We start from the raw sequence: 9,307 nt of genomic DNA, 5'->3' as shown, positions 1-9,307 counted from the left end.
CTAGAGACCTTGATTGGGTACTAAACAAGATGAAAACTTAATGCTCTGCAATTGGTTCAGTCTATCTTCGCTTAATGAGTAGTTAGACTACCAATTGTGATAGGCGATCAGAGGTCAAGAGACCACGATCATACATTCCACCTTGTAAATCGGAGATTTGATAACTAATGGAGGTCCTTAATAGAAGATACTATATGCATGAATTCTTATTAAGTTGCAGCCTTGGAACTTTTCCAATCATTAGTATACATTTTTTATTAATGCGTTCTACATTCTAATAACGTAAATTCACTACACCATTTTAGGGCTACGGCTACACTAAATATGAGCAACGCTTGAAAAGTATTGCCTAATATATTTTTGGGAACACTTTTTAAATGTAGCCTAATTTTTTATTTTTTCACAACGATAATATTGGCAACGCTTAAAAAGTGTACCCTTTAATGATATAGACTACACTTTATAAGCGTTGTCATAGTATGAAATAAATGACAACAATTATGTATATTTATGGCCACACTTTTAAAGGGTCCTATTTTTATAATTGTAAAAACAACACTTTAGAAGTGTGGCCTAAACTTTTGCACTAAAATATTAGATTCCCTCCAACATTTTCAACTCCCCCTCCCATTATTTTTGGCCAAAAAAAATTATAAAACATTATTAAAAACTTTTTTATCTGGGAATTGGAAAAAAAATTGGGGCTTAGAACACAACGCTTAAGAGTAGAACACAACGCAGGTTCTTTCCTATACGAAAAAGCACATAATTTCTCTTCTCCAAAACTTCAAATCGAAAAGTAGAACCTGAAGATCGAACAGAGGAAGTTGAAGACTGAAGAGAAGAGCTGAAAATCAAAAGAGATGAGTTGATTCTCTTCTCCAAAATCGGAATAGCTGAGTTGAGTTGAGCTAATGCTGACGAACTAGGGATCGATCGAGGAACTGAAGATCAAAGATTTGAAGCTTAAAACCAATTTCATCAAGCGTAAGTATCAAAATTTCATACATCTAAAATTCCTTTTCACTCTCTTCTAATTATCTAGTACTAAAAATAGCCAATTAATTGAATTTTTGTTTTGTGTTTAGAAGTAATTTATTAGTTTGGGATTGTTATTGCTGAAATTGCAATCTAGTGGAAGAAATTGAAAATAATTTTAACGTCAAAATTAGCCCTAGGAATATTGAGCTTAACAAAAAAATTTTCTTTAGAGATACAAGTAAATGAAGACATTATTGTAAACATGGGTAAACCTTGGGAGAAATTGAAGAGAACTTCTAAACATACCTTTCTTTGCTAATGTGTTTTATTCTATGAATATTTTATAAAAATTATTTTGATAGTGGTAGTCTGGTTAATTGATTATCAGTCCTTTTTCTGCGTAATTTTTGACTTGTTGCTGCTGGTTTACGAAGATGGTGAAAGCTATAAGCCTCAAAGAGATAAAAATGATACTCTTGATCTGGAGAAAATCCCCATTGAAGAAGTGTTTGAACACCTGAGATGTTCGCGAGAGGGTCTGACTTCAGATGAGGGACCTAACAGATTTCAAATCTTTGGACCGTACAAGTTGGAAGAGAAAAAAGAAAGAAAAATACTAAAGTTCCTTGGGCTTATGTGGAATCATCTGTCATGGGTTATGGAGATGGCGGCTATCATGGCCATTGCACTGGCTAATAGAGATGGAAAGCCCCCAGATTGGAAAGATTTTGTTAGTATTGTTTGCTTGCTGGTGATCAATTCAACTATCATATTTATTGGAGAAAACAATGCTGGAAATGCCTCTGCAACTCTTATGGCTGGACTTGCTCCAAAATGAAGGTTCTTAGAGATAGGCGCTGGAGTGATCAGCAAGTTGCTATTCTAGTGCCTGGTGATATTATAAGTTTCAAGTTGGGAGAGATTGTTCCTGCTGATGCTTGTCTTCTGGAAGGTGATCCTTTAAAGATTGATCAATCTGCCTTACATGAGAATTTCTTCCCGTGAAAAAGAATCCCGGAGACGATGTTTTCTCTGCATCAACCTGCAAACAAGTTTACCTTTAAGTTGTTGTCATTGCCACACGAGTTCACACTTTCTTTGACAATACAAACAATGTTGGTCATTTCCAGAATGTGCTAACAGCCATAGGAAACTTTTGCTTCTGCTCCATTGCTATAGTTATGCTGGTTGAGATTACTGTCATGTATCCAATCCAGCACAAGAAGTACAGGGATGGAATTTACAATCTCTTGGTGCTACTTATTGGTGGTATTCCAATTGCTATGCCTAATGTGTTGTCATAAACTATGGCCATTGGATCCCATAGGCTCTCCCAGCAGGATGCCATCACCAAGAGAATGAGTGTTATTGAAGAAATGGCTGGAATGGATGTGTTGTGCAGTGACAAGACAGGTACCTTGACTCTTACAAGTTGAGTGTCGACAGAAGCTTTGTCGAGGAGTTTGTTAAGGGACTAGATAAAGAATATGTGCTCCCCCTCTTTAGTTTTTACACTGTCTTGGTTTGTACTATCACTGCATACTGCTTACAAGTATTTGTTGCTCGTATAATTCCTCCACAACGACTGTTTAGGATAATGGTTGTTGTTGCATTATTACTGGTTTTCCTTGTAGGTTGAAGGGACTGGTGGCTATTCTTAAGGTTCAGCGATGACTATACATTACCATATGGAAGAACAATCCCATAAAGAAATCTCTTTTTTGCAGTTTTACATGGATCCAAGTAAATTTGTAGGTAATAAAAATTCCTTCATATCCCTTTACAAATAGGTATCTCATGTACTTATATCATAGTGTGATTTTTGGTTCACTATTTATCTTTCATAGCTTTGCATGTATGGAAATACAAAGAGCAGTACTTCTTTTTACTTTAAAAGCAAATATATGCTACAATATGTAAGTCTATGTTATAGCATTAGGTTTCTAGCTATTGAAGTTGTCAAAGGGAAAAAAAAGTAGTATTGAAGTGTTGTTGTTACTCTACCCCTAAAATACTAAATGTTTCTATCATAGCTTGTGGAACTCCATGCACATTTTAATGTAGCTCTACCTTTAGTTATCTCCATCTATTCAAGCTAATAGTCATTTAAAAGGGGTTGTGATTTCATAGTTCTATATATCTGATCTATGTAACGTTTTTTGATATTCTTCAGTTCAATCAGATATCTTCAGGTTTTACTTTATTACTCTTTAATTCTAAAGCCAAGTTAGTTTTTTCATGTGTATCTGTTATCTTTTCTGTTCTGTTAACATACTGTATAACTCTTGATTATTTATGAGTAAAGGACAATAATATATCTGCAAGTTATATGACTTTGACGTTAGATATTACATCTATGAGATTTAAAAGTGATAATATTATACTATTTTTTCAATTAACAGGCGTATCAATTGATCAATTTTTATGGAAATAAAGGGAGCACCGATCAACATGCATAAGTTTAAATTGTACTTTTCACTCATACCTAAAGAAAAAGTAAACAAGAAAATGCAAATATAGAGGCTGGTGTAGATTCCTTTGAAGCTCGTGTAAGTATATATTGAAACTTCATTGTGAATAATTCCTTGTGGGGATGTGAGTTTATTTGTTTTTACCATTATTATTGTTCTGATAGCTTAAATGAAATGATTATAGAATTTGAGCTGGAGAAGATTCATCTATGTTGTATTTGCTTCAATGTTAATCTCTTTGAAGCTCATTGTGAAATCATTTTTTGTGTGTATGAGAATGTTAACTCTATTATGACAATTTCTTTTTGGGATGTGGGTATTTTTTAATTATAAAATTCTTTGTTGTTCTGTTAGTTTTAGTCGCATAGGTATAGAATTTGAGCTAGAATGAGTTCATGTGTCCTATATTCACTTCAGTGCTAATCTCTTCAAAGTTTATTGTGACAATTCATTTTTCGGATTCGGTTTTTTCTATTCTTTTTTTTTGTCCTTCTCTTAGTTTAAATTACATGGGTTTAGAATTTGAGCATGAAAAGTTCTTTTTTTCCTTTACCATTTTTGATGTTCTGATAACTTAAACGACATACTTCTAGAATTTGAGTAGGAAAGTGTTCGTCCATTCAACATTACCTTTAATTTTAATCTCTTCAAAGTTCAGTGTGAAAATCCAGTTTGGGATGTGGGTCTTTTGGATTTTACTATTCTCTGCTTTTTTGTTAGCTCAAGTGGCGTAAGTATAGAATTTGAGCTCAAATAAGTTCATGTTATGATGTAGTAATTCAATTGACAGTGGATGTCTTTAGTAAAGTATTGAACTTTGTCTTCTTGTTAATATCTATGATTTGATTCCTTTTATTTGCTTATNATATTCTTCAGTTCAATCAGATATCTTCAGGTTTTACTTTATTACTCTTTAATTCTAAAGCCAAGTTAGTTTTTTCATGTGTATCTGTTATCTTTTCTGTTCTGTTAACATACTGTATAACTCTTGATTATTTATGAGTAAAGGACAATAATATATCTGCAAGTTATATGACTTTGACGTTAGATATTACATCTATGAGATTTAAAAGTGATAATATTATACTATTTTTTCAATTAACAGGCGTATCAATTGATCAATTTTTATGGAAATAAAGGGAGCACCGATCAACATGCATAAGTTTAAATTGTACTTTTCACTCATACCTAAAGAAAAAGTAAACAAGAAAATGCAAATATAGAGGCTGGTGTAGGTTCCTTTGAAGCTCGTGTAAGTATATGTTGAAACTTCATTGTGAATAATTTCTTTTGGGGATGTGAGTTTGTTTGTTTTTACCATTATTATTGTTCTGATAGCTTAAATGAAATGATTATAGAATTTGAGCTGGAGAAGATTCATCTATGTTGTATTTACTTCAATGTTAATCTCTTTGAAGCTCATTGTGAAATCATTTTTTGTGTGTATGAGAATGTTAACTCTATTATTACAATTTCTTGTTGGGATGTGGGTATTTTTTTATTATAAATTCTTTGTTGTTCTATTAGTTTTAGTAGCATAGGTATAGAATTTGAGCTAGAATGAGTTCATGTATCCAATATTCACTTCAGTGCTAATCTCTTCAAAGTTTATTGTGACAATTCATTTTTCGGATTCGGTTTTTTCTATTCCTTTTTTTTTGGCATTCTCTTAGTTTAAATTACATGGGTTTAGAATTTGAGCATGAAAAGTTCTTTTTTGCCTTTACCATTTTTGATGTTCTGATAACTTAAACGACATACTTCTAGAATTTGAGTAGGAAAGTGTTCGTCCATTCAACATTACCTTTAATTTTAATCTCTTCAAAGTTCAGTGTGAAAATCCAGTTTGGGATGTGGGTCTTTTGGATTTTACTATTCTTTGCTTTTTTGTTAGCTCAAGTGGCATAAGTATAAAATTTGAGCTCAAATAAGTTCATGTTATGATGTAGTAATTCAATTGACAGTGGATGTCTTTAGTAAAGTATTGAACTTTGTCTTCTTTTTAATATCTATGATTTGATTCCTTTTATTTGCTTAGTAATGTATTTTTTTCAGTTTAAATCACTTCAAACTTCACTATGAAAATCTCTTTAGGGATGTGGCCTTTTTCTTGCTTCTTATTTCTTGCTATTCTATTAACATAAATGACATATGTGTAAAATTTAGTTGAAATAGGTTGATACATTCACTTTAGTGTTAATCTGTTCTACATTCACCGTGAAATTCCCTTTAGGGATGTAGTTTTTAAATATTTTCTCCCATGTCTTTCCATTCCACAAACTTAAACAACATAGCATAGAATTTGAGTTGGAATAGATTCATGTGTCAGTATTCACTTCATTGTAAATCCATTTGAACTTCCTTGTGAAGATTCCTTTTCCATATATATTTTTATTGATCTTTTCTCTTTTTGGTTGTTCTGTTAGGTTAAACTACATGATATATTGTTCATGATTTGTTAAAGTTCTCCTTTACAACCTTACTACCAGACTTTCTCATTCTATTTTTTTCTTTGCCTATGTTTGTGTGTTAATAAGTTAAAACAAGAATAAGTTTATTTAGAAACTAATCCTATTTGGTTTAAGAGCTCTTGGTTGTATTTATCTTGTCGTCTTATCTTGAATCCTTAGTTTGTGATTAGTCGCTGCTCTATTTAGTTCTTCTTGTTGATTCTTTAGCCTCTACAGGATTTGCTCGAACTTTTTTTTCATCATCAATAATGATGACGTCAAAAAGAGAAGTTTGTTGATGCTAAATGTGATCCTCTTCCACACACTGATGTGTCTACTGAGGTATTTGAGGCACTGCTGCTAGAGTCAATTGAGTCTAATTTGGGTCGGATACAACATTCTTCTGAAAGTACACATTAAGACAATTTATTTTTGCAAGTTTTTTAAATGCCCCTTTTATATTCCCATCTTCTGTTTCGTCTGTTTGCTACTCTTTAGGTAATCAATAAAACTCGCAGTTTTCTTTATGCTCTTGCTCTTTCCTTCTTGTTTTCCTGTTACCAGAAAGCAACCTCAATCCATTACTCTCGTACTAATGGGTTGTTGCTTCGATTTGTCTAATGTTGGTTATCGTATTTTATTCGGAATGTTGGTGTATATGTTATTCTCTCTTGTTCTCTAATAGGTTTAGCAAGGATTTGGATGTGTCCCTCACCATGCTCTTGGCTAATTTCTGGTATGAACCTCCATCTTTTTAACCTTTTTTTCTAATTTACATGCATCTTTAGCTTACTCGAGTACTTTTTGCTTCACTCATGCTAATTTTAGTTGATTAATAGTGTGTTTTAATTTAAAAAAATTACTAGAAGTGTATCATCATTGGTATTTACTATTTTAAGCGGCTTTTGAACTGCGAACAACAAAATCATAAAGCTATATAATGATTTAGTTCGTGATTAGTCACAGCAAATAATCATTTTCGAAGGACAACTTTAAATGATCTCCTCTCTGATTCCATCAACATTACTATAGTGTTGTTATTCCAAGAGAGAATCTTGAAGACCTCCCCTCCATTAACATTTGTTATGTTCTTTGACGTTTAAATATGGGAGGAGGGAAACCTTCGACATCATTAGAACGACAATCACAATTGTCTTCAAACCATAATCATAACACTGCAACCTTGAACTTACCCTCATCTCCCCAGTCAGTGACTTTCTTTCATTGATAAGATTGCTTCTTATTTGTCTTGATGTTTTGGCTTATAATTCCATTCCTAACTCTTCAAATACAAAGCAGGCTACCATCACCTGGAGAATCATAGTTTCATACATATGATAACATCAGCTAAGAATGCACCGTAGATGATGAGAAGCAGACAAATTTTTTGTTAAGAAAAAGTCACCTTCACAATCCATAGGTTTGTCTTGCCTAATTTTGATAATTTCATTTCTTAGTACTCTACTTCTGTCATTTGCCATCCAAAAGATTAACTAGCACAATCTTCACTCATTTTTTCTAGCCTGTTATTTGAAGCAGAAGCTATATTTCCCTAGATATAATGTGGGCAAGATAGCTATATAAAGTTTGACTCTTCTGAGAGAGATATAAGCTTATAAATTTAATTGTAGATGGAGAACTACTTTAATATCTTGGAACTTAGTTTGATAAACAAGGTTTTTGAACACCTGCTGGTTGTTACTTCATAATTTGGACATATTTATTCAACAATAAAATAGAAGTATTGAGGTTATGAATCCATCCTTTATTCAAGTAGTGTCAAAAATACATCTCAGTAGTTTGATTTTCTTTGAACAATACAGTATGTAGTTTTCCATGTTCCTTATTAGTAAGTACACTTTGCAAATTGAGCAATATTACCTCTAAACAGTAAATTGAGATTAACAAAATTAGTAACCTAGAACAAGTAGTGAATAACAGATATTTAAAGCATGAATGGTTATATAATCTACTGCAATCTGGACTTCTTACCTCTTCAATAAATTTTGCAATATGGAACTTCTTGCCTATTCTATAACCCTCCAATATTTTAACACTCCCTCAAAACTTATTTTTACTTGTCTAAGTTTAGTCCACCAATTTATAACTGTTAAGAATGTTTTTGGTTTTGGTTTAAGCACCCGAATCGTTAGTTGAATAACTATTCGTTTAGTATTGTGCAATTGAGGAGACTGTGGCAAACACATTATGTTTTATGGCAAATGCCAATGGTGTTCAATTAAAAAATGATGACACTATTTTCTACCTTTAGCTTCTGCATCCAGCTTATTGTAAAGGCTATTGTAGCTGGTCTTTTAATGGTCTGTCATCACCTTTATGAAGCTATTGCTATTTTATTAATATTGGTGTCTGTTAGCTAGGTGGTTGTGGTTGTTAGTATTAGTGTGGTGCAGCCTGTGATTAAAATGTCTACATGCTAGACAATTATAATACTATTGTTATTAGTATAGAGTTTAATGGTTTGCAAACCTTTACATTTGTAGGGTATAGAAACCATCTAGATCTTGACCATTAATAGAAGATCTTGTGGGTAAATTTATTATGTTTGATAGATCCTTAATGGTTACTTGTTTAAACTACATACAAGGCAGAGAAAATTGGAGAGAAAAATCTGCAGGGGATTTTCTTGCAGCCTGGTCCTCTATTTTTTGTTCACTGTCTGTTAAATCTTTACCTTGTTCAAGATTTTGTTTGTGTCTTTTTATAGCATTCCTTCTCTTCTTACTAAACATTTCTCTTGTCTGTATTTTTTGTTTGTGTCTTTTTTGTTCACTGTCTGATGATGAACCTTTCGCTAGAGATGCAGTCTGATGATGTTTGTGTCTTTTTTGTATGCACTAGAAATGCAGTCTAATGATGAACCTTGCCCTATGTTGCAGTTCTTTGAAAATATCATGTTCATGTTGTTATGTATTGATTTTTGTGGTCATTCTAAACTATGTTACGAACCTTGTTTCCAGTGGTCATCTCTGGTTTGTTTGAACTACTTGTGTGTAATTTTTACATTGAAGTTTACAACAGTAGACTGCACAAATTAAACTTTTGAAGTTTAATTTTTGAGAGCCAACAACAGAAGACTGCACAAATGTTGTAGTCCTTATAATGTATAATTTTTACATTGAAATTGTATTTAGATTTGGATTGGTTGTCTTTGTCACGACACAAAACGGGTCGCGAGTGGCACCCACACTTATCCTACTATGTGAGCGAACCAACCAATCTAAACCCCAACATTTCAACCATAATAAAACAGAATATAATGCGGAAGACTTAAAACTCATTAACGAAATCAATTAATAACTTCTAAAATTTAATACTTATCATCCCCAAAATCTGGAAGTCATCACCACAAGAACATCTATCCTCAATTTACTAAATCTAAGA

The 9,307-nt window shown here is 32.5% G+C and overlaps 1 pseudogene; it reads left to right on the top strand.

Moving 5' to 3' along the window:
- Nucleotides 1-1,415: 1,415 nt before the first annotated feature.
- On the top strand, nt 1,416-2,620 carry LOC107019329 (annotated as a pseudogene).
- Nucleotides 2,621-9,307: the final 6,687 nt, after the last annotated feature.

This window comes from Solanum pennellii, chromosome 5, assembly GCF_001406875.1.
Source record: "Solanum pennellii chromosome 5, SPENNV200".
NCBI lineage: Eukaryota > Viridiplantae > Streptophyta > Magnoliopsida > Solanales > Solanaceae > Solanum > Solanum pennellii.
This window is presented reverse-complemented; position numbering and strand designations above follow the sequence as displayed.